At 40.2% G+C, this 25,598-nt stretch overlaps 1 protein-coding gene across 2 annotated transcripts in view; it reads left to right on the plus strand.

The window, feature by feature from the left end:
* Positions 1 to 25,598, plus strand: part of LOC127489004 (uncharacterized) — a 115,342-nt gene that overhangs the window by 14,732 nt on the left and 75,012 nt on the right. The window contains exons 3-4 of one of the 2 annotated variants that reach the window (XR_016226103.1): positions 11,043 to 11,323; positions 17,405 to 17,537. The gene's annotated coding sequence lies outside the window, so the exon portion shown is untranslated. Of the gene's footprint in view, positions 1 to 11,042; positions 11,324 to 11,421; positions 11,519 to 17,404; positions 17,538 to 25,598 lie in introns of those variants that run through there. The other variant, XR_016226101.1, reaches the window with a different exon arrangement.

Below are 25,598 nucleotides of genomic sequence, written 5' to 3' on the forward strand. Positions count from 1 at the left end.
AGAGTGCATTGTTGAAGTCACCCACTTTTATTGTCTAGGAGTGTCTCTCTTTCTTTAGGTCTAATAGTATTTTCTGTATATAACCGGTGGTCTTGTATTCAGTGCATAAATATTTATGATTGCTATGTCTTCTTTTGGAATCTAAAGTTTTATCAGAATACAATGTCAATTTTATCTCTTTTTACAAATTTCTATAGAAAGCATACTATGATATGCTTCATTGATGATATCCAATTTCTATATTAAAGACCTTGAAAAATGTACCCTTGGTTTAAACTGATTCTTTTTTAAAAGATTTATTTATTTATTTGAAAGGCTGAGTTACAGAGAGACAGAGGCAGATGCAGAAGTGGGGGTGCAGAGAGAGAGAGAGAGAGGTCTTCCACCTTTTTTGGGTTCAGGGGCCCAAGGACTTGGACCATCTTCTGCTTTCCCAGTCCGTAGCAGAGAGCTGGATTGAAAGTGGAGCAGCCGGGACTCGAACCTGTGCCCCATATACATGCCGGCACTGCAGGTGGTGGCTTCATCCACTATTCCACAGCGCTGGCCACTAAACTGATTCTTGACAATAATTTGTGAACTGAAAAAATATCAACCCTGCAACCACTGGTAAATTTTCACCAAAATCATTCACATGACCAGTGAACAGGACTAAAACAGTAGTCTTATTGCACAGTGCATATGGCCAATCTTAGAATTCTCCCATTAGTATCTATGTAGTTTCAGATTCTTTTTGGGGTTGCCAGGTAAAAATATAGTAGTAATAGAAGTTACCTTTACAGAATCATATCATCTGTAGTATTTTAATGCATATTTTACAAGCTTTATAATGAGTTTTTATAATTAAATATGCATTGGGGGTTCATAATAAATGATTTGGGGTAGCTGTTGCTAACTGATGTGACCCCCAATACGCATGTGTTGAAACGTAATACTCAATGTGTTGTTATTTAAGAGCAGGGGTGCTGGGAGGTGACTGGATCATGAGGGCAGATCTTCTGAGAATGCTATCACTGCCTTTATTTTTTTTAAAAAAGTTTTATTTACTTATTTGAGAAGCAGAGTTAAAGACAGAGAGAGGAAGGGCCAGAGAGAAAAGACTTCCATCTTCTGGTTCACTCCCCAGTCGGCCACAATGGCCAGAGCTGAGCCAATCAGAAACCTGGAACCAGTGTATTCCAGGTCTCCCACATGGAAACAGGGGTCCAAGGACTTGGGCCATCTTCCACTGGCACTGGTTTCCCATGCTGCTGCAGAGAGCTGGATCAGAAGTGGAGCCTCTGGTACTCAAACCCGTGCCAATGTAGGATGCCAGGCCTGAAGGCGGCTTTACCCACTATGCCACAGCACCCTTTTAAGAATGGCTTGATGGAGCAGCTTGTTTACCCCTTTGCTATTCTGCCACATGAAGGCACACACACATTAGCCAGCAAAGCTTCACTAGACACTGAGCTCCTAACACTGTGATCTTGGACTTACCACCCTCCAAAAGAGAGTAATATATTCCTGCTGTTTATAAATTTCCGAGTGTAATGTGTTTACTTACAGTAACCCAAATAGACTAAGATGTAGTAACTAATCAGAGAAGTTTAGAAATGGGTGGGCATGATGCATAGCAGGTTAATGTGACATTTGGGTTGTCAGCATCCTGCATAAGCTGCCTGTTGTGAGTCCTAGCTCCCCCATGTCCAGTTCAGTTTCCTGGTAATTCCCCTGGGAGGCAACAAACAATGGCCCAAGTGCGTAGTTCCTGCCACCTACATTGGAACTGAGATGTAATTCCTGGCTCCTGGCTTCTTCCTGGCCCAATCCTGGCTGTTGGGGGCATTTGAGGAGTAAGTCAGCAGGTAGAAGATCTCTCTTTGTGTCTCTGTCACTCTGCCTGGCAAATGAATACATAAGCCTTATGAAAAACATTGATGACATGACTTTGGTAAACGCTTCATCAAGTAAGAAGTTTAAGAACATGGGTCTGGCACTGTGGTATCACATATGAGCTCTGGTTCAAATCCTGGCTGTTCTACCTCTGATACAGCTCCCTGCTAATGCCTCTAGGATAGTAGCAGAGGATAGCCCAAGTGCTTGGGCCTCTGCACCCTTGTGGGTGACCTAGAATAAGCTCTTGGCTCCTGGTTTCATTGTGGATGAACCCTGGCTGTTGTGGCCATTTGTGGAGTGAAGTGAGTAGATGGAAAATCTCTTTTCCTCTCTCTCTCCTTCTCTCTGTAAGTAACTGTGCCTTCCAAGAAAATAAAGTAAATCTTTAAAAAAAAAAAAGTAAAAGGCTGGCGCCACAGCTCAATAGGCTAATCCTCCGCCTTGCGGCGCCGGCACACCGGGTTCTAGTCCTGGTCAGGGCACCAGATTCTGTCCCAGTTGCCCCTCTTCCAGGCCAGCTCTCTGCTGTGGCCCGGGAATGCAGTGGAGGATGGCCTAAGTCCTTGGGCCCTGCACCCCATGGGAGACCAGGATAAGTACCTGGCTCCTGCCATCGGGTCAGCGCGGTGCCCTGGGTGCAGCGCTCTGGCTGCAGCGGCCATTGGAGGGTGAACCAACGGCAAAAAAGGAAGACCTTTCTGTCTCTCTCTCTCTCACTGTCCATTCTGCCTGTCAAAAAAAAAAAAAAAGAAGTAAAAAAGAAAAAAAAAAGAGAAACCCTAATTTAGTGGGAAATAAGCAAACAGGCATAAACAGCTGAACGGAAAATGACCATTTTACCCAATAGCATAAATTTTAATGTAATCACAGATCATTAAAACTATGCTAGTGTAATGTTCTTCATTATTTTTAAATTATGTTTGAAATAATTTTTCATGAATTTCATAGGTGCTGTTCCAGGAAGACAACCACATTCCTCTTTTTCTCTTCCTCTCCCTCCCTTGTCTCTCTTCTTTTCATTATTTTTTGCAAGATATAATTTTAATTCACTTTATTATTCATAATCTTAATTCACCACTAACCATAGTATTCAACAAGGAAAAGTAGGAAGACCACAATTCCACAAGAGCAGTATAATTGTCCTTTTTTTTAATAATTATTTTTTTTTTGACAGGCAGAGTGGACAGTGAGAGATAGAGGCAGAGAGAAAGGTCATCCTTTTACTGTTGGTTCACCCCACCTTGTCTCCCCATAAGGGTGACAGAGGCCGAAACAATCGACCCACCCTCAAACAGCCATTCCTCAGGCCTCTAAAAGGGAGCTGGATCAGAAGTGGAGCAGCCAGGGCAGGCAATGGTCCGATCAATGGATGCCTGCGCTGCTTGTGGCCCTACCCACTACACCACAGCACTGGCACCTGGCTTCACTGTTTTTGACCATACTTGTAAGAACAGTCTTCTGAGAAGTGCACGGCTGCCCCATCTCAGTTGATTTTTATAAATGATGAGAGATATGGATCTAATTCCATTCTTCTACACGAATACATCGAGCTTTGCCAGCACTATTTGTTGAAGAGATTATCCTTACATCAATGAATGGTCTGACCCCTTTTGTCAAAAATCAGGTGGCTATATGTATTTACATTAACTTTGGGATTCTCTGTTTCACTCCATCGGTCTATGTCTCAGTTTTTTTTTTTTTTTTAAGTATCAGTGTGATGTGATGTTAATACAGTTTTTTAGTATGCTTTGAAATCAGGTATTGTGATGTCTCCAGCTTTTTATTTCCTCAGATTCACCTTAGCGTTTCTGGATCTTCTGTGGTTCTGTATGAATTTGAGGGTTGTTTTTTTAAATTCTGTAGAGAATGTCATTGGTATTCTGTAGATTTCTTTCCATGAGATAGACATTTTAATGATACAAATTCTTCCAATCCACAAAAAAAGGAATACCTTTCCAGTTTTGTGTCCTTGATGGTTTCTTTGGTCAGCGTTTGATGATTTTCATTATAGAGATCTTTCACTTATTTGATTACATTTATTCCTCAATAGTCTAATTTTTGTGGTTATTGTAAATTGGATTTTTGTTGCTTTCTTTGTCAGTGAGGCCATCATTAATATGTAAAAAGCAGCTTTTTCAAATGTTTACTTGTACTTCTAAAGTTTTCTGAATTGGATTATCAGTTGAAGCAGCATTTTGCTGGAATGTTTGTGTTCTTCCAGGAGCAACATCATGTCATCTGCAAACATTAATTATTTGACTTGTTCTTTTCCAGTTTTAGTGCCTGTTATTGTGTTCTCCTCTGTAATTGCTCTTGTGAAAATGTATAGTACTGTATTCAGTTAGAGTGGTGAGAGTGGACGTCCTTGTGTTGTTACGGATTTTGACAAAATGCGTTCATCTTCTCCTCATTCAGTATAATATTGGCTGATTCTTTGTCAAATATCACATTTATGTTTTTGAGGCATGTTCCTTCTATGCCTAATTTGTGGAGGTTTTTTTTTGTGCCATGAAACACAATGCATCATATCAAATGCTTTCTCTGGATCTAATGAGAGTATGGTTTCTATTCTTTCATTATGTTGATTAATTTATGCTATTTATTGTTTTGCAAATATGGAACCACCCTTGCATTTCTAGGATCAATTCCAATTGATAGTTATGTATCAGCTTTTTGATGTTTTCAATTGTTTATTTTGTACTCTGTTGAGAATCTTTTTATCTATGTTCTTCAAGGATATAGGCCTGTAGTATTCTTTCCATTTTGTGTCTTTGTTTGTTTTTGGCATCAAAGGGATGTTGGCCTCCTAAAAAGTGTTTGACAGTGTTCCATCCTGTTCAGTGTTTTAAAATAGTCTGAAGATTGTTGGAGTTTGTCTTTAAATGTTTTGTAGAATTGGATAGTAAAGCCATCAAGTCATGGGTTTTTTATTGATGGAAGAATTTTGCTTACTGCTACAATGCCATTACTTCTTGTGAGTCTGTTAGATTGTCTTTATCTTCTGGATTAAATTTGGTAAGTTATTTGTATTGAAAAACTTCTCCATTTTTCTGCTTTTTCCAGTTTATTAGCATATAGTATTGAATGGCAGTTTCTTTTGAAGCCTTGTATTTCAGTAGTGTTGATTATACTGTCTGATTTTTCATCTAATCTTACTTATTTGAGGTTTTGAGGTTTTTTTCTCTTTTTTTCTTTGTCAGTCTTGTTAGAGGCTTATTTAGTTTTTAAAAATTTTATGTGAGGTAAACAAATTTCATGTACTTGCCATATACATATTCAGGAACGTATTGATTCTTCACACCCAACGCTTCCTCTAACCCATGCTTCCATACTTCTTCCTCTTCCCTCTCCTGTTTCCACTGTTAATTTTTTTTATCTTTTATTTAATGAATATAAATTTCCAAAGTACGACTCATGGGTTACAATGGCTCCCCCCCCATACCGTCCCTCCCACCCACAACCCTCCCCTTTCCCACTCCCTCTCCCCTTCCATTCACATCAAGATTCATTTTCGATTATCTTAATATACAGAAGATCAGCCCTAAAGGCACTCGGATCTGGCTGAAAAGCCCATGAGAGTATTTCAGGCATGGAAAGCCAAGACACTCTGGCAAAAAGATCTCTGTGAGTGAGATCCCAGTGGAAAGAACAGGTCTTCAAAGAGGGAGGTGCCTTTCTCTGAAGGGAGGAGAGAACCTCCACTTTGACTATGACCGTGTCTAAACAAGATAAGAGTCGGAGAACTCAAGGGGCTTCCATAGCCTTGGAAACTCATGACTGGTGCATAGGGAGATTACTGATGCCATAAACAGGAGTGTCAATTTGTAAAGTCAACAACAGGAGTCACTGTGCACTTACTCCTCATGTAGGATCTCTGTCCTTAATGTGCTGTACACTGAGGCTTAATGCTATAACGAGTACTCAAATAGTATATTTCACTTTGTGTTTCTATGGGGGTGCAAACGATTGAAATCTTTACTTAATGTACACTAAACTGATCTTCTGTAAAAAAAAAAAAAAAAAGAAAAAGAAATTATCAACTCCCAACTTGACTCTCACTGGGATTAAACATGACAATAGGTCTGATCTGATTTCATCATCATTTAAAAAAAATCATCTATTATTTTTCACTTTATGTTTCTGTGTGGGAGCAAACTGTTGAAATCCTTACTTAAGGTATACTAAGCTGATCCACTGTTAATTTTAATAGAAAAATATTTTCAGGTAACTTTATACTCAAAATAGTCACTATTCACTAAGTAAAAAGTTCAACAAATAGTATGAAGAAAATAAATTGTTTCTCAAAGTGAGACAAGGCTTGTAAAAAAAAGCATCATATCTCAAAATACTCATTTTATTCCTACACATTATTACCTGTTAAATACTCTCTTAGTCACTGCAGATCAGGGACAACATGTGGTATTTGTCTTTTGGGGACTAGCTTATTTCACTAAGTATAATGTTTTCTAGTTATATCCATTTTGTTGCAAAAGACTTCATTGCATTTTTTCCTGCTGAATAGTATTCCATAGTGTATATATACCATAGTTACTTTTTTTCAAGATTCATTTTTCTGAGAGGCAGAGTTGAGAGAGGGAGAGACAGAGAACGAGAGATCTTCCATCTGAGAATGAGAGGTCTTCCTTCTGGTTCACTCTCTAAATGGATGCAATGGCTAGAACTGGGCTGATGGAAAGCCAGGAGCCAGGAGCTTCTTTTGGGTCTCCCACGCAGGTGCAAGGGCCCAAGGACTTGGGCCATCTTCCACTGTTTTCCTAGGCCTTCATCAGGGAGGATCCAGGCTTCGAACAGGAACACCTATGGGATGCTGGTGCAGCAAGTAGGAGGCTTAACCCACTTTGTGCTGGCCTCCATAATTTCTTTATCTAATCATCATTTGATAGACATCTGGATTGATTCCATATCTTAGCTGTTGTGAATTGAGCAGCCATAAACGTGGGTACAGATAACTCTTTCATCTGCTGATTTCAATTTGTTTAGGTAAATTCCCATGAGTGGCATTGCTGGTTCATATGATTCATCTATTTTCAGCCTTTTGAGGTGTCTCCATACTGTCTTCCACAATGGCTTCACCAGATTACATTCCCAGTGGATTAGGGTACTGCATTATTATTATTATGTTATTTATATTAATAATATTAATATATTATAATTATATTAATAATTGACAGGAAGAGTTACAGACAGTGAGAGTGAGAGTGAGAGAGAAAAGTGTTCCATCCAATGGTTCACCCCCCAAATGGCCACAATTGCCAGAGCTGCACCGATCCAAATCCAGGAGCCAGGTGCCTCTTCCTGGTCTCCCATACGGGTGCAGAGGCCCAAGCACTTGGGCCATCCTTCATTGCTTTTCCAGGCCACAGCAGAGAGCTGGACTGGAAGAGGGGAAGCTGGGTTTAGAACCCGGTGCCCATATGGGATGCCAGCACCGCAGGAGGAGGAATCACCTCGTGCACCACGGCACTGGCCACTTGTGTACTGTTTTGCCACATCCTTTCCAGCATTTGTTGTTTGTTGATTTCTGTATGCAAACCATTCTAACTGTGGTGAGGTGAAACTTCATTGTGGTTTCATTTTGCATTTCGCTAATGGCTAGTGATCCTGAGCATTTTTTCATGTGTCTGTTGGTCATTTGCATTTCCTTCCTTGAGGAATGTCTGTTCAAGTCTGTTGCCCATTCTTTTTTTTTTTTTTTTTGACAGGCAGAGTGGACAGTGAGAGAGAGAGAGAGACAGAGAGAAAGGTCTTCCTTTGCCGTTGGTTCACCCTCCAATGGCCGCCGCGGTCGGCGCGCTGCGGCCGGCGCACCGCGCTGATCCGATGGCAGGAGCCAGGAGCCAGGTGCTTTTCCTGGTCTCCCATGGGGTGCAGGGCCCAAGCACCTGGGCCATCCTCCACTGCACTCCCTGGCCACAGCAGAGGGCTGGCCTGGAAGAGGGGCAACCGGGACAGAATCCGGCGCCCCGACCGGGACTAGAACCCGGTGTGCCGGCGCCGCTAGGCGGAGGATTAGCCTAGTGAGCCGCGGCGCCGGCCTGTTGCCCATTCTTAACTGCATTGTTTGTTTTGTTGTTGAGTTTCTTGAGCACTTTATACATTCTGGATATTAACAATTTATCAGGTCATAGTTTGCATATATTTTCTCTCATTCTGTCAGTTGCCCTTCACTTTGCTGAGTTTTCATTTACAGTGCAAAAGCTTCTCAGCTTGATGTAATCCCATTTGTGTGTTTTTGCTTTTATTGCCTGTACGTCTGTGTTCCAAGAAGTCTGCATCTGGCAATGTCTTGCATCATTTCCACAATGTTCTCTAAGAATTTGATGGTATTAGGTTGTACATTTAGGTCTTTGATCCTTTTTTGAGTTTGTTTTTTTGTAAGAATGAGGTAGGTTTTTATTTTCATACTTCTGCATGGGAGATCCACCTTTTATGCACCATTTTTTGAAGAGACTGACCTTGTCACATGGTTGGATTTTAGATCCTTTGTCAAAGGTAAATTATTTGTAGATGTGTGGATTGAGTTTTTGGAGTTTCTATTGTGCTCCATTGGTCCACATGTCTATTCTTTGCCAGTATCAGGCTGTTTTGTTTGTAACTGTCCTGAAGTATGTCTTGAATTCTGGTATTGTGATGCTTCTGGCTTTGTTGTTCACATATAAGATTCCATTAGCTATTCTGGGTCTCTTGTGTTTCCATTTGAATTTTAACATCTTTTTCCCCTAGATCTGAAAAGAATGTAATTGGCATTTTAATTGGGATCACATGAATTTGTAAATTGCTTTTGGTACTATGGACATTTTGATTATATTGATTATTTTAGTCCTTGAATATTAAAGATTTTTCCATTTTCTGTGTCTTCTGTTTCTTTCACTAATGTTTGCTAATTTTCATATTAGATACTTTGGCATCCTTGATTAATTTTATCCCATGGTGTTTAATTTTTTTGTAGCAATTGTGAATGGGATTGATCTTAGAAGTTCTTTCCCAGCCATGGCATTTTATACATAGACTATTGATTTTTGTGTTAATTTTGTATCCTGGCACTCCCCCAGACTCTTTTTATGAATTCCAGTAATCTCTTAGTGGAGACTTATTTCCCCTATATATAGAATCCTGTCACCCGCAAGTAGGGGTAATTTGACTCCCTCCTTCCCAGTTTGTATCCTTGGATTTCTTTTTCTTGCCTAATAGGTCTGGCTAAAACTTCCAGGTCTATATTGAATAGCAAGGGCACAAGTTGTCATCCTTGTCTGATTCCAGCTCTTCAGGGAATGCTTCCAACATTTCCCCATTCATAAGATGCTGTCTATAGGTTTGTCATAAATTGCCTTGATTATGTTGAGCAATGTTCTTACTACACTCAGTTTCCTTAAGGTTTTCACTATGAAAGGATGTTGTATTTTGTCAAATGCTTTCTCTGCATCTATTGAAATAAGCCTATGGTTTATTTGAAAGTTTTATTTATTTATTTGTGAGGCAGAATTATAGATGGAGTAGGAGAGACAGACTTTTTAATTGGTTGGCATACAGTCCTTTGTATTAGCTCCTGATGGGTAAGTCTTTTAATCATCTGTGGTATCTGTTGTTACCTTTCATTTTTCATCTCTGATTTTACTAATTGGGGTCTTTTTTTTTAAGGATAGTTGGACCAAGAGTGTATAAATTTTTTAAGCAAGTTCTTCATTTCACTGATATTTATATTCTTTTTTGCTTTCAATTTTGTTTATTTCTCCTCTAATTTATATATCTCTTTCCTCTTGATAATTTTGCATTTGATTTCATTTTTTTTTCAAGGGTGCTACATTGGTGGCTCACTTATTTGATTCTTTTCCAATTTCTTGGTATAGGCACCAATTTCTCTAAACTTTCCAGTATCTGATAAGTTTTGATATGTTATACTGTCATCTGTATTCGTTTTCATCTTTTTTTAATTTTTTCTGACTCACAGTTCATTCAGGAGCATGTTCAGTCTCCATGTGGTTGTATATGTTCTTGAGGTTCTTGGTGTGGTCATTCGCCCCTTCATTCCATGTAGTTGTGGAAGATGCATGGTATGATTTTGATATTTGTTGAATTAGCTGAGACTTATGGCCTACCTTATTGTGTATCCTGGAGGGTGGCTCAAGGCCTTAGTTCCTGTCAACCATGTGGGAGACGTGGATGAAGATCCTACTTCTCAGCTTTAGTCCCATCTTGAGGGCATTTGGGGAGTGACTCAGTAGATGAGAGCTATCTCTAGCTCTCTCTCTCATAATGAATCATTCAAAATTTTACCTCCCTTTTTTACCTGGAAACTTGATTTAAAGTATTCAAACTTGATGTATTTCATATATACAAATTTAGAAACATTAATTATTCCCACTCCACCCTCGCTCACTCCTACCCACCGACCCGAACATGCTCCCATCCCTCTTCATTTTTTTTAAAGATTTATTTATTTATTTGAAAGTCAGAGTTACACAGAGGAAAGGCATAGAGAGGTCTTCCATCCGATGGTTCACTCCTCAATTGGCCACAATGGTCAGAGCTGTGCTGATCTGAAGCCAGGAGCTTCTTCTGCGTCTCCCAATGGGTCAGGGGCCCAAGGACCTGGGCCATCCTCCACTGCTTTCCCAGGCCATAGCAGAGAGCTGGATCGCAAGTGCAGAAGCCAGTCTCAAACTGGCGCCCATATTTAATGCTGGAGCTCCAGGCCAGGGTGTTAACCTGCTTGGCCACAGCACCGGCCCTATTTCCCATCCCTCTTCATCCTCTATCCACGATTCCCATTCTTATTTTATACAAAAATCTATTTTCAATTATTTTATACTCATAATATAAAGCCTGCACTATGTAAAGAATTCAACAGTTTGAAAGAATTAAAAACAAAATCTGTTCCTGAAGAGGCAAGACATGGTTTGTTTAAAATCATTCTATCTGCAAGACAAGAGTTGTCTAAATCATTGTACGTCAAAGTATCAATATCACTAATATAGCTCACCTTTTAGGTACTCTGTTACCAAAGATCAGGGAGAATATACAGTGTTTGTCTTTTTTTGGAAAGGGTTATTTTAAAGTGTAAGGTTTTACAGTTGCATCCATTTTTTTTCTTTTTGCAAATGACAGGTTTTTCTTTTTTCTTTCTTTTTTTTTTTTTTAACCAGAAAACGTTTCTTACCTGGAGCACATCGGAGATCAACACAGTCTTAGCCCGGAGCCAAGACTGCTGTCACCCACGTTTTTGACGCTGCCTGGCAGCTTCCGGTGCTGCTGTGCTTACTGGGAGGAAGAGGCGGGCCCTAGATGGCTGGCGCTTGCGCAGTCGGCCTGGTGGAGAGCAAGACGGTATTATCTGGTGGTGGCGGCATGTCCTAGGCTGCCGGAATTCTCGGCTGATGGCGGCGTTTTCGGCAGCTGTACTGGCCCAGAGAGTGCGGGAGTGAAGGTGAGTTTTTCTTATGAAACAATGAGAGGCCTGGGACCTCGTCGCGGGGGGGGGGGGGGGTCGTGGCTCCTCGGAGCAGTGTAGACACTCATGTCCGCAGGCTGACGGCCATGGGGGCAGGCGGCGGCTCAGCTGTGGGAAGCGGAGAAGCGGGTGGCTGGGCTTGCGCTGGAGGACAGGACTGCGGGTTACAAGGTATGTTTATTTGTAACCTCTAACTTATTTATTTAGTCAGTTCTAGCAGTGTTTTTGGTGGGTGTTTTAGTTTACATTGATTTTTATGAGTCTTTTTAGGTTGTCTATATCTTCTGGATTTAATCTTAGTAGGTCACGTGTATTTGTTATCCAGGGATTCCTCTGTTTCTTCTAGTTTTCCAGTTTATTAGCATATAGTACTGAATAGCAGTTTCTCTGAAACCTTGTGTTTCAGTGATGTAGATTATAATCTCTGCTTTTTTTCTGTAATTTTATTTACTGGAGTTTTTATCATTTTTGTTAGTCTGGTTAGAAGATTATGTACTTTTTAAAATTTTATATCAGGTATGTAAATTTCATGTATTTCTTATATACAGATTCAAACATACTGATACTACTTCCCATGCTAGCATCTCTCAAGCCTGCACTCCCAGCCTCCTTCTTCCTCCTTCTCTTGTTCCCACTCTTAATTCTTCATCAGTTAAAGGTAGGGTGGGCAAGTTCCACGTGAGCTGCGTAGTGATCTTTTTTCAAAAAAATATATATTCTTAAGTGGCAGAGATCCAGAGATAGGGAAACACAGAGATAGAGGTCTTCCATCTGCTGCTTTGCTCCCGAAATGGCCACAGGGCCCATTGCTGGGCTGATCCAAAGCTAGGAGTCAGGAGTTCCTTCCAGGTCTCCCATATGGAGACTGCATTCAGTAAGAGTGGTAAAAGGGACATCTTTGTGTTGTTATATGTTTGACAAAATGATTTCACATTCTCCCCATCCAGCATGACATTGGCTGTTGGTTTGTCATACATAGCCTTTATGATATTGATATGTATTCCTTCTGTGTATATTTTGTGTAGTTTTTAATCATTTTTATTCTACTGATATCTGTATCTAATTAGATGATGTGGTTTTCAAAAGATTTATTTCATTTGTTTGCAAGATTTATACAGAGAGATATAAGTAGAGCAAGAGCAAAAGAGAAGGAGGGAGGGAGAGAGGTCTTCTGTTTGCTAGTTCATTCCCCAAAAGACCTTGATGGCCAAACAGAGCCATCAGGATCCAGAACCTTCTTCCAAGTCTCCCATGTGGCTGCATGGCCCCAACTAATTGGGACATCCTCCGACATTTTCCCAGGCATGTTAGGAGGGAGCAGGATTGAAAGTGGAGCAGCCTGGATGCTAAATGGCACCCATATGAGATGCCGGCATTATGTGTTTTGGATTTAACCCTCTGTAACACAGCGCCAGACCAGACAATGTGGTTTTATTCTTCCATTTTTTTGATAAAATTCATCATGTGTATTAATTTGCAAATGTGGAACATCATGGCATTTCTGATATAAATTTCAATTGAAGGTTTTATGTGAGCTTCAGCATGTGGTTTTGGTTTTGTTAGGCTAGAATTTTGTTAAGAATCTTTGCATCTTTTTCATTATGCATATAGGCCTTCAGTTTTCTTTGTATTTCATGTTTTGTTATCTTTTGTGGTTAAAGTAATGCCGGCCTCTCAAAAAGTGTTTGTTAGAGTTGAATCCTACTCCTTCCAGTTTATTATTTTGAAATAGTTGGAAAAGTATTGGAGTTGCTTTTTAAATCTTCAAGCTCCTTGGATACCTTTATTCAAAGTTATTTAAATTTTAGTAGCTATTGTGAATGGAATGGATCTTCGAAGTGGTTTCTCAGCCCTGATATTGTGTGTATACAAATTCTATTGATTTTTGTGTGTTGATTTTATATCCTGCCACTTTTCCAAACTCTGTTATGAGTTTTAATGGTCTCGTGGTGGAGTTTCTTGGTTCCCCCATTTATAAAATCATGTCCTTTTGAAGGAGGGATAGTTTGACTTCCTCCTTCCCAATTTGTATCCATTTGATTTCTTTTTCTTGCCTAATGGCTCTAAAACTTCCAGATCTATATTGAATAGCAATAATGAGAGTGCATCCTTGTCTGATTCCAGATCGTAGTTGGGAATGCTTCCAGCTTGTCCCCATTCATAAGATGCTATCAGTCGGTTTGACATAAATTGCCTTGATTGTGTAGAAGAATGTTCTTTCTGTTGTCAGATTCCCTGAGGTTTTCTTTCTGAAAGGTTCTTGCATATTTTCCAGCTGTTTTCATCTATTGAAATAATTATGTTTTTTAAATATGTATTTAATTGAAAGGCAGATTTATGGAGTGAGGGAGATTTCCCAAGAATTTCCAATTCATTGGCAAACAATACATTGTAGGAATTCCAGATAGTTGTTTTTATTATTGGGTTTCTATTATTACAGTTTGTTTTTCATTTCTGATTTTACTGATTGGGGTCTTATTCCTGTTTTGTTGTTGTTGTTGTTTTGGAGATTTTCAGCAATTTTCTAAAAAATAGTTTTTAACCAGATTTTCATATCAGTGATCTTTTTATTTTTTTAGACAGGCAGATTTAGACAGAGAGAGAGACAGAAAGGTCTTCCTTTTTGTTGCTCATTCTCTAAATGGCCGCTCTGGCTGGTGCACTGCGCCGATCTGAAGCCAGGAGCCAGGTGCTTCCTCCAGATCACCCATGCGGATGTAGGGCCCAAGCACTTGGGCCATCCTACACTGCACTCCCGGGCCACAGGAAAGAGCTGGACAGGAAGAGGTGCAACCGGGACAGAATCTGGCACCCCGACCAGAACTAGAATCCGGTGTGGCAGCGCCGCAAGTGGAGGATTAGCCTATTGAGACACGGCGCTGGCCTCAATGATCTTTTATAATGTTTTTCTTCAGCTTTGTTCATTTCTTCTCAAATTTCCATGATTTCTGTCATCCTACTAATTTGGAGTTTGATACGTTGTTTTTCTAGATTTTGTGATGCATTGAAAAGCTCATTTATTTGATTCCTTTCCAATATCTTGTTGTAGGCACAAGTTGTTATAAAGTTTCCTGTTAACATTGCATTTGCTGTGTCCCATACGTTTTGCTATGTTGTACTGTTATCTTTAATCATTTCCAGAAATTTCTGGATTTTCATTTTGATTTCTCCTAAGACCAACCATTCATTCAGGAGCATGTTGCTCGGACTCCACGTGTTTGCATATGTTCTGGAGTTTCCTAAGTTGTTGATTTCCTGTTTCCTTTCATTTTGATCATAGAAGATGCATGAACTGATTTCAGTTATTGAGTTTTCTAGGCTTGCTTTATATCCTATCATATGTTGTGTCCTAGAGAAAGTTCCAGGGACTGATGAGAAGAATATGTATTCTGCAAGTTGTGGGATGAAATGTTCTGAGTTAGGATTTCAAACAAGGCAGCCTGTTCTCAGGGACAAAGTGATGAGCAACTGTGTCACCTACAATTTTGACATAGGGGAGGGGCTAGGAAACGACCAAGAGAAGACAGTTCAGGTGTTCTTGTAAGATACTGTTTTTTAGTTAAGAGATCCAAATTCCATGCATTTCATAAATACAATTTAGGTACACAGTGATAGTCCCTACCCTACCTCCCTGTCAGGGGCATAACACATTGTGCACTTGTTTGTCTGACTCCGGGCAGCAACCCTGGCACCGACCAGGCCAAGGATGCTGGGCAGGTATCTGCCGTTCAGTAGCCGTGACCATGGGCAGTTTGGCAGAGCTGTGCGCCATGTGGGAGAGGCTGGGTGTTAGCCCGGGAGGTGTAGAGAGCTCCACACTGCCCTGAGGTTCTGGTGGGCTGGATTGGGAGCAACGATGCCCTTGGAGTGCTCCTGATCATGGTGAGCACAGGAAAGGCATGTCAGGCTGGGGCTCAGGCTGTGGCCCCTGGTTCTTCAAGGCAGTGCGGCCTGTTCTGCTGACGCTGTGTTTCTGGGAGGAAGGGATGGGTGTTAGGCCTAGGGGAGAAGTAGGCTATATCCAAGGCAGTGTCGTTGTTGGCTGGCATTGGCAGTAGTGGTTCAGTAGGCTTGTAGAGTGCAGGATGGACTTGTTGTGTTTAAGTTTTTGGACAGAGAGATGCCCAGGGCCTGCCTCAAAGGATGGGGGATCCCGGTGCTTCCCAGCAGTGTTTTCCCTGCAAATCCACTGGTTCAGAGGCAGCGGGGGCTGGGCAGGGGCTCAGGTGTGAAGAAGCCATGATGCGGCTGTCTGCCTCACCTCCCCCGCTAAGAAGGACTCAGATGTGAAACTAACGCAGAGTGGACACTGAACCTCAGCTGCCAGGCAATCTTGTTCTTCTGGAGACTCTCGACTTCCTGTCATCAGTTCATGGACATCAGGTTTGATTCCGTATCTCAGCTATTGTGAACTGAGCTGCAGTAAACCTGGAGGTACAGATAACCCTTTCAGATCTGCTGATTTCATTTCCTAGGAGTAAATCACCAGGAGAAGGATTGCTGAGTCATATGGAAGATTTATTTTCAGCTTTCTGAGGTATCCCCATACTGTCTTAGGCAATGGCTTCCCCAGGTTACATTTCTACCAACAGTGTATTAGGGTAGCATAGTGTCAGATCCTCAGCAGCATTTATCATTTGTTGATTTTAGTATGAGAGCCATTCTGACTGTGGTGTGGTGAAACCTGATGGTTAGCAATCCTGAGCCTTTTTTCATGTGTCTGTTGGCCATATGAAGTTGCTCTCTTGAAACATGCCTGTTCAAGTCCTTTGCCTATTTTTAAATGGAATTTTTGTTTTGTTGTTGTTGAGTTCCTTGAACTCTTTGTAGATTGTGGCTATTAATCTTTTATAAGTTTTATAGTTGGCAGATTATTTTCTCTTATTCAAAGCCTCTTGACTTTGCTCTTTTTAGATTCTGGATATTAATCTTTATTTTTTGACAGGCAGAGTTAGAGAGTGAGAGAGAGGGAAACAGAGAGAAAGGTCTTCCTTTTTCCATTGGTTCATCCCCAATTGGCTGCTGCGGCTAGCACACCACGCTGCTCCAAAGCCAGGAGCCAGGTGCTTCTCCTGGTCTCCCATTTGGGTGCAGGGCTCAAGGACTTGGGCCATCCTCCATTGCACTCCTGGCCACAGCAGAGGGCTGAACTGTAAAAGGAGCAAGAGGGACAGAATCTGGCGCCCTGACCGGGACTAGAACCCAGAGTGCTAGTGCTGCAGGTGGAGGATTAGCCTATTGAGCGGCAGCGCTGGCCTGGATATTAATCTTTTATCAGTTTCATAGTTAGCAAATAGTTTCTCCCATCCTTTTGGTTGCCTCTTTACTTTTCTGAGTGTTCCTTTTGTAGTGCAGAAGCTTCTCAGCTTGATGGAATCACATTTGTTTGTTTCAGCTTTTATTGTGCTACTGGCATTTTGTCCCAGAAATCTTTCTTTAAGCCAATGTTTTCCAGTATTCCCCAATGTTCTCTAATAATATGATGATATTGAGGTTTAGATTTTGTTCCTTGACGTGTTTTAGTTGCTTTTTGTATAAGGTGGAAAGTATGGGTCTTCTTTCATACTTCTGCATGTAGAGGTCTAGTTTTCTCAGGATCTTTTTATAAAGAAACGGTCCTTTGAACCTGGGATTGATCTTTAGCTCCTTCTTGAAAGATAGATTAGTTGTAGATGTGTGCGTTATTTCAGGTGTTTCTTTTCTGTTCCATTGTTGTCATTTTTTTTTTTTTTGCCTATAGCATGCTGTTTTGATTGTAACTGTCCTGTGCTGTGTCTTGCAATCTGTTATTGTGATGCTTCAAGTTTTGTCAATGTTGTTTAAGGTTGCCTTCTCTAGTCAGATGTTCTGTGTTTTCATATGAATTTTAGCATTGTTTTCTCTCCATCTGGGCAAAATGCTATTTGACCTTTGCTTGGGATCCCATTGTGTCTGTAAATTGCTTATGGTAGAATGGATATTTGCATTATGTTGATTTTGCCAATGAGTCAACGTGGAAGATTTTTCCATTTTTGTGTGTCGTCTTCCATTTCTTAATGTTTTGTAACTTTATTGTAGACATTTTCATGGATATGAAATTGGACACAGAGTTGACACGGAAGTTCAGCTGCTGGGTAATCTTCCATTTCTGGGGACTGCTCTGCTTTCTTGTAAAACCCAGCTGTGCCTTCACCCTGGACAGGAGCAACTGGTTAGTAGTACATGTGGCTGTGTCCTGCTGATGGCAGCCCTTGGGCCCAAGGAGGAGAGAAGGGAAGGGAAGGGAACCCTGTGCCCTGGGGTTGGGCTGCCAGGCTGACAGCAAAGTGGACTTCCAGACTTTGTGAAGGAAGGTCAAGTGGTGGGAGTCCTATATACATGTGGAGACAGAAATGTCGGGGTCTAGTGTTCCTAGAATAGAGGAACCACAGAGACAGAGTTGAATAAGATATTGGCGAATGATTTCCCTGGGGCTTTGCCAAGAATTGTGGGGCAAAGAACATGCTAAGAAGGGAAGAATGGTTGTCCAGGCAGTGGGAGGGGAATCTGGGAGGAAAACTGTCAAATGTTTAATCAGAGGAAAAACATAAGAGTCTGGTTTGGAGAGATGTGGTAATAGTTGTTTGGGTTTTAGATTTTCAGGCTAAGGACGATGGGATTGCAAGTACTTCATGCAGTGGGAGTGGAGGGTTAGATGCCATGGAAGAACCTGGGGCGTGCAAGGTTTTGGGAGCTGAAAACAGTTTGTGTCTGTATGTCACCATCCTATGATAGAAAAAGGAAAATGGAAGGATTGTGGGGAGGAAGGCAGGCAACTTTGAGGAGAGTTGTAATAGGGAAGAGCTGTAATAGGTCTGCTTGTAAGAACTAGTGGAGTATCAGAGTGTGAGGTCCAGGATAGGCCCTGGGGAGAAACCTTACGAAAAGTGAGGGAAGGGATATCAGGAGGCGGGCAGAGGGAACTTTCAGGAGGGACTGGGGAATGGGTGCTGAGTTAATCAGGAAATTTGACCAAAGTGTGCAGACTACCAAGAGATGGAGAAGATGTTATCTGAAAGAAAACTGGGTTGATAGGGGTCTTGGGAACAGGGAGAACATGTTTTAGCCTATGAATGAAGTTTGTGGCTTGTGGAAGAGGAGTTTCTCTTGGTAAATATATTTTTCTTGGCTTTCAAAGGAGTGTCTGCTATGTGCCCACATTTGTTCTAGTTATTTAAGATATTGCAGAGAGCATCATGAGGGTCAATGAAAAAGTCTGTGGAAAGAGGAATTTGTAAGTTTGTTTCATTGTGTGTGTGTGTGTGTGTGTGTGTCTGTGTACAGAGAGATAGAGAATTATTCTTATCAATTCAACTGATGATGTTTGAAGTCCTTGACAATTTCTTGTTTTCCCTGCCGTGAAGCATACTGCAATAAATATTGTGGTGAACGTATCTCTGATACAATACGTTCATGTATTTTGGGTTATATCAGTAGAGGAATTGTTCCATCATATGACAAGTCTGTTTTTATTTTCTTAAGAAATCTTTATATCGTTTTCCACAGTAGTTGCACTAATTTAAATTTTTACCACCAGTGTGTAAGTGTTCCACTTTTCCCACCTCCTCCTCCTCATTGTGACTCTCTGTCCTTTCGGTTTTAGCCAGTATATACGTGTGAGCTGATATCCCATTGTGGTTTGGACTTGCATTTCCCTGATAGCTTGTGATGTTGAGCATTTTTTCCTATATTTGTTGGCCATCTGTATATCTATGGGGAACTGTCTGTTGCGTTCCTTTGGCAATTTCATAACCTGATTGGTGGTTTTTTTGCTGTTTTTTTTTTAAGTTGCAAATATATTCTTTTCTTTCTTTCTATTTTTTTAAACTTTTATTTAGTAAATATAAATTTCCAAAGTACAGTTTATGGATTACAATGGCTTCCCCCCATAACTTCCCTCCCACTCGCACCTCTCCCATCTCCAGCTCCCTCTCCCATTCCATTCACATCAAGATTCATTTTCAATTATCTTTATATACAGAAGATCAATTTAGTATATATTGAGTAAATATTTCATCAGTTTGCACCTGCACAGAAACACAAAGTGTAAAATACTGTTTCAGTACTAGTTATAGCATTACTTCACGTAGGACAACACCTTAAGGACAGATCCCACATGAGGAGTAAGGACACAGTGACTCCTGTTTTTGACTTAACAATTTGGCACTCTTGTTTATGGCATCAATAATCTGCCTAGGCTCTAGTCATGAGTTACTGAGGCTATGGAAGCCTTTTGAGTTCGCCAACTTCGATCTTATTCCCACAGGGTCATAGTCAAAGTGGAAGTTCTCTCCTCCCTTCAGAGAAAGGTACCTCCTTCTTTGATGGCCCCGTTCCTTCCACTGGGATCTCACTCGCAGAGATCTTCCACTTAGGTCTTCTTTTTTTTTCTTACCCCAGAGTGTCTTGGCTTTCCATGCCTAAAATACTCTCATGGGGTCTTCAGCCAGATCTGACTGCCTTAAGGGCTGATTCTGAGGCCAGAGTGCCATTTAGGACATCTGCCATTTTATGAGTCTGCTGTGTATCCCGCTTCCCATGTTGGATTGTTCTCTCCCTTTTTGATTCTGTCAGTTAGTATTAGCAGACACTAATCTTGTTTTTGTGATCCCTGTGATTCTTGGACCTATCGGTGTGATCAGTTGTGAACTGAAATTGATCACTTGGACTAGTGAGATGGCATTGGTACATGCAATCTTGATGGGATTGAATTGGAATCCTCTGGCAGATTTCTAACTCCACCATTTGGGGCAAGTTCAAATGAGCATGTTTCAAAATGTACATCTCCTCCCTCTCTTATTCCCACTCATATTTAACAGGGATCACTTTTCAGTTAAAATTTAAACACCTAAGAATAATTGTGTGTTAATTACAGAGTTCAACCCAATAGTACTAGAACAAAATGTACTAAAAGGGATAAAGTATTAAATTGTACAGCAACAGTGATGACAAGGGCTGATCAAGTCACTGTTTTTCATTGTGTCCATTTCACTTCAACAAGTTTTCCCTTTGGTGCTAAGTTCGTTGTCACTGATCAGGGAAAACATATGATATTTTCCCTTTTGGACTGGATTAATTCATTCAGCATGGTGTTTTCCAGATTCCTCCATTTTGTTGCAAATGACCTGATTTCATTATTTTTGATTGCTGTATAGTATTCTATAGAGTGCATTTCCCATAATTTCTTTATCCAGTCTACTATTGATGGGCATTTCGGTGATTCCAGGTCTTAGCTATTGTGAATTGAGCTGCAATAAACATTAGGGTGCAGACCGCTTTTTTGTTTGCCAATTTAATTTCCTTTGGGTAAATTCCAAGGAGTGGGGTGGCTGGGTTGAATGGTAGGGTTATGTTCAGGTTTCTGCTGAATCTCCAGACTGACTTCCATAGTGGCTTTACCAGTCTACATTCTCACCAACAGTGGGTTAGTGTCCCTTTTCCCCACATCCTCGCCAGCATCTGTTGTTGGTAGATTTCTGTATGTGAGCCATTCTAACCGGGGTGAGGTGAAACTGCTTGTGATCTTGAATATTTTTTCATGTGTCTGTTGGCCATTTGGATTTCCTCTTTTGAAAAATGTCTATTGAGGTCCTTGGCCCATCTCTTAAGTGGGTTGTTTGTTTTGATGTTGTGGAGTTTCTTGATTTCTTTGTAGATTCTGGTTATCAACCCTTTATCTGTTGAATAGTTTGCAAATATTTTCCCATTCCGTCCATTGCCTCTTCACTTTCCTTACTGTTTCTTTTGCAGTACAGATACTTCTCAATTTGATGCAATCCCAAATGGTAATTTTGGCTTTGACTGCCTGTGCCTCCCGGGTCTTTTCCAGAAATTCTTTGCCTGTGCCAATATCTTGAAGGGTTTCTCCAATGTTCTCTAATAACTTGATGGTGTCAGGTCGTAGATTTAGGTCTTTAATCCACGTTGAGTGGATTTTTGTGTAAGGTGTAAGGTAGGGGTCTTGCTTCATGCTTCTGCATGTGGAGATCCAGTTTTCCCAGCACCATTTATTGAATAGACTGTCCTTGCTCCAGGAATTGGTTTTAGATCCTTGATCAAATATAAGTTGGCTGTAGATGTTTGGGTTGATTTCTGGTGTTTCAATTCTGTTCCATTGGTCTATCCATCTGTTTCTGTACCAGTACCATGCTGTTTTGATAACAACTGCCCTGTAGTATGTCCTGAAATCTGGTATTGTGTTGCTTCCGACTTTGTTTTTGTTGTACAAGATTGCTTTAGCTATTCAAGGTCTCCTGAGTCTTCATATGAATTTCAGCATGGTTTTTTCCAGATCTGAGAAGAAGGTCTTCGGTATCTTGATTGGTATTGCATTGAATCTATAAATTACTTTTGGGAGAATGAACGTTTTGATGATATTGATGCTTCCCATCCATGGGCATGGAAGATTTTTCCATTTTTTGGTATCCTCTTCTATTTCTTTCTTTAAGGTTTTGTAATTTTCATCGTAGAGATCCTTAACATCCTTGGTTAAGTTTATACCAAGGTATTTGATTGTTTTTGTGGCTATTGTGAACGGGATTGATCTTAGCAGTTCTTTCTCAGCTGTGGCATTGCCTGTGCATACAAAGGCTGTTGGTTTTTGTGCATTGATTTTATATCCTGCTACATGGCCAAATTCTTCTATGAGAACCAATAGTCTCTTAGTGGAGTTCTTTGGATCCCCTAAATAAAGAATCATATCATCTGCAAAGAGGGATAGTTTGATTTCTTCCTTCCCAATTTATATCCCTTTAATTTCTTTTTCTTACCCAATAGCTCTGGTTAGAACTTCCAGAACTATGTTGAATAGCAGTGGTGAGAGTGGGCATCCCTGTCTGTTACCGGATCTCAGTGGAAGTGCTTCCAACTTTTCCCCATTCAATAGGATGCTGGCTGTGGGTTTTTCGTAAATTGCTTTGATTGTATTGATGAATGTTCCTTCTATACCCAGTTTGCTTAGAGTTTTCATCATGAAAGGGTGTTGTATTTTATCAAATGCTTTCTCTGCATCTATTGAGATAATCATATGGTTTTTCTTTTGCAGTGTGTTAATGTGGTGTATCACATTGATTGTTTTGCGCACATTAAACCATCCCTGCATACCAGGGATAAATCCCACTTGGTCTGGGTGGATGATCTTTCTGATGTGTTGTTGCATTCTATTGGCGAGAATTTTATTGAGGATTTTTGCATCTATGTTCATCAGGGATATTGGTCTGTAATTTTCTTTCAATGCTGCATCTTTTTCCGGCTTAGGAATTCAGGTGATGCTGGCTTCCTAGAAAGAATTTGGGAGGATTCCCTCTTTTTCGATTGTTCTGAATAGTTTGAGTAGAATTGGAGTCAGTTCTTCTTTAAATGTCTGGTAGAATTCAGCAGTGAATCCATCTGGTCCTGGGCTTTTCTTGTTGGGAGGGCCTTTATTATTGTTCCAATTTCTGTCTCAGTTATTGGATTTTTAGGTTTTCAATGTCTTCCTGGTTCAATTTAGGTAGGTTGCATGTGTCCAGGAATCTATGTGTTTCTGATAGACTTCCCTGTTCGCTGGCATGCAGGTCCTTGTAGTAATTTCTGATGATTCTTTTTATTTCTGCGGTGTCTCTTGTTACATTTCCTTTTTCATCTCTGATTGTATTCATTTGGGTCATCTTTTTTTAGTTAGTTGGGACAGTGGGGTGTCAATTTTGTTTATTTTTTCAAAAAACCAGCTCCTCGTTTGGCTGATTTTTTGTAATGTTGTTTTGGATTCAATCCTATTGATTTCTTCTCTGATTTTAATTATTTCTCTTCTCCTACTAGATTTGGGTCTGGTTTTCTGCAGTTGTTCTAGATCCTTGAGATACAAGTCCAGTTAAAAGACACCGAATGGCTGAATGGGTTAAGGAACAAAACCCATCTATTTGCTGCTTACAAGAAACACATCTTTCCAACAAAGATCCATACAGACTGAAAGTGAAAGGATGGAAAAAGATATACCATGCCAACAGAAATGAAAAAAGAGCGGGTGTAGCCATCTTAATATCGGACAACATAAACTTTACCACAAAAACTGTTAAGAGAGACAAAGAGGGACACTATATAATGATTAAGGGATCAATACAACAAGAAGATATAACAATTATCAAGGTATATGCATCTAACTACAGGGCACCAGTTTATCTAAAAGATTTTAACGGACTTAAAGGGAGACTTAGACCCCAATACAATAGTACTGGGGGACTTCAATACTCCATCTCAGAAATAGACAGATCAACAGGACAGAAGATCAACAAGGATACAGTAGATTTAAATGACACTATAGCCCAAACAGATCTAACAGATCTATACAGAACTTTCAATCCTACAGCTAAAGATTTTACATTCTTCTCAGCAGTACATGGAACCTTCTCTAGGATTGACCACATACTAGGCCATAAAGCAAGTCTTAGCAAATTCAAAAGAACTAGAATCATACCATGCAGCTTCTCAGACCATAAAGGAATGAAGTTGGAAATTAGCAACTCAGGAATCCCTAGAGCATACACAAACACATGGAGATTGAACAACATGCTCCTGAATGAACAATGGGTCATAGAAGAAATTAAAAGAGAAATCAAAAATTTTCTGGATGTAAATGAGGATAAGAGCACAACATACCAAAACTTATGGGACACAGCAAAAGCAGTGTTAAGAGGCAAGTTTATAGCAATAGGTGCCTACATCAAGAAATTGGAAAGGCACCAAATAAATGAGCTTTCAATGTATCTCAAGGATCTAGAAAACCTACAGCAAACCAGACCCAAATCTAGTAGGAGAAGAGAAATAATTAAAATCAGAGAAGAAATCACAACAGGATTGAATCCAAAAAAAAAAAAAAACATTACAAAAAATCAGCCAAACGAGGGGCTGTTTTTTTGAAAAAATAAACAAAATTGACGCCCCATTGGCCCAACTAACTAAAAAAAAAGAAGAGAAAGACCAAATCAATAAAATCAGAGATGAAAAAGGAAACGTAACAACGGACACCACAGAAATAAAAAGAATCATCAGAAATTACTACAAGGACTTGTATGCCAGGAAACAGGGAAACAAATCTATCAGAAATGGATAGATTCCTAGACACATGCAACCTACCTAAATTGAACCAGGAAGACATTGAAAACCTAAATAGATCCATAACTGAAACAGAAATTGAAACAGTAATAAAGGCCCTCCCAACAAAGAAAAGCCCAGGACCAGATGGATTCACTGCTGAATTCTACCAGACATTTAAAGAAGAACTGACTCCAATTCTACTCAAACTATTCAGAACAATCGAAAAAGAGGGAGTCCTCCCAAATTCTTTCTATGAAACCAGCATCACCTTAATTCCTAAGCCGGAAAAAGATGCAGCATTGAAAGAAAATTACAGACCAATATCCCTGATGAACATAGATGCAAAAATCCTCAATAAAATTCTCGCCAATAGAATGCAACAACACATCAGAAAGATCATCCACCCAGACCAAGTGGGATTTATCCCTGGTATGCAGGGATGATTTAATGTGCGCAAAACAATCAATGTGATACACCACATTAACAGACGGAAGAAGAAAAACCACATGATTATCTCAATAGATGCAGAGAAAGCATTTGATATAATAGAACAACCGTTCATGATGAAAACTCTAAGCAAACTGGGTTTGGAAGGAATATTCCTCAATACAATCAAAGCCATCTATGAAAAACCCACAGCCAACATCCTATTGAATGGGGAAAAGTTGGAAGCACTTCCACTGAGATCCGGTAACAGACAGGGATGCCCACTCTCACCACTGCTATTCAACATAGTTCTGGAAGTTCTAGCCAGAGCTATTGGGTAAGAAAAAGAAATTAAAGGGATACAAATTGGGAAGGAAGAAATCAAACTATCCCTCTTTGCAGATGATATGATTCTTTATTTAGAGGACCCAAAGAACTCTACTAAGAGACTATTGGAACTCATAGAAGAGTTTGGCAAAGTAGCAGGGTATAAAATCAATGCACAAAAATCAACAGCCTTTGTATACACAGACAATGCCGTGGCTGAGGAAGAACTTCTAAGATCAATCCCATTCAAAATAGCTACACAAACAATCAAATACCTTGGAATAAACTTAACCAAGGATGTTAAGGATCTCTACGATGAAAATTACAAAACCTTAAAGAAAGAAATAGAAGAGGATACCAAGAAATGGAAAAATCTTCCATGCTCATGGATGGGAAGCATCAATAT

This window comes from Oryctolagus cuniculus, chromosome 19 (assembly GCF_051225735.1).
Source record: "Oryctolagus cuniculus isolate XC-2025 breed Fujian yellow rabbit chromosome 19, ASM5122573v1, whole genome shotgun sequence".
In the NCBI taxonomy this organism is placed as follows: domain Eukaryota; kingdom Metazoa; phylum Chordata; class Mammalia; order Lagomorpha; family Leporidae; genus Oryctolagus; species Oryctolagus cuniculus.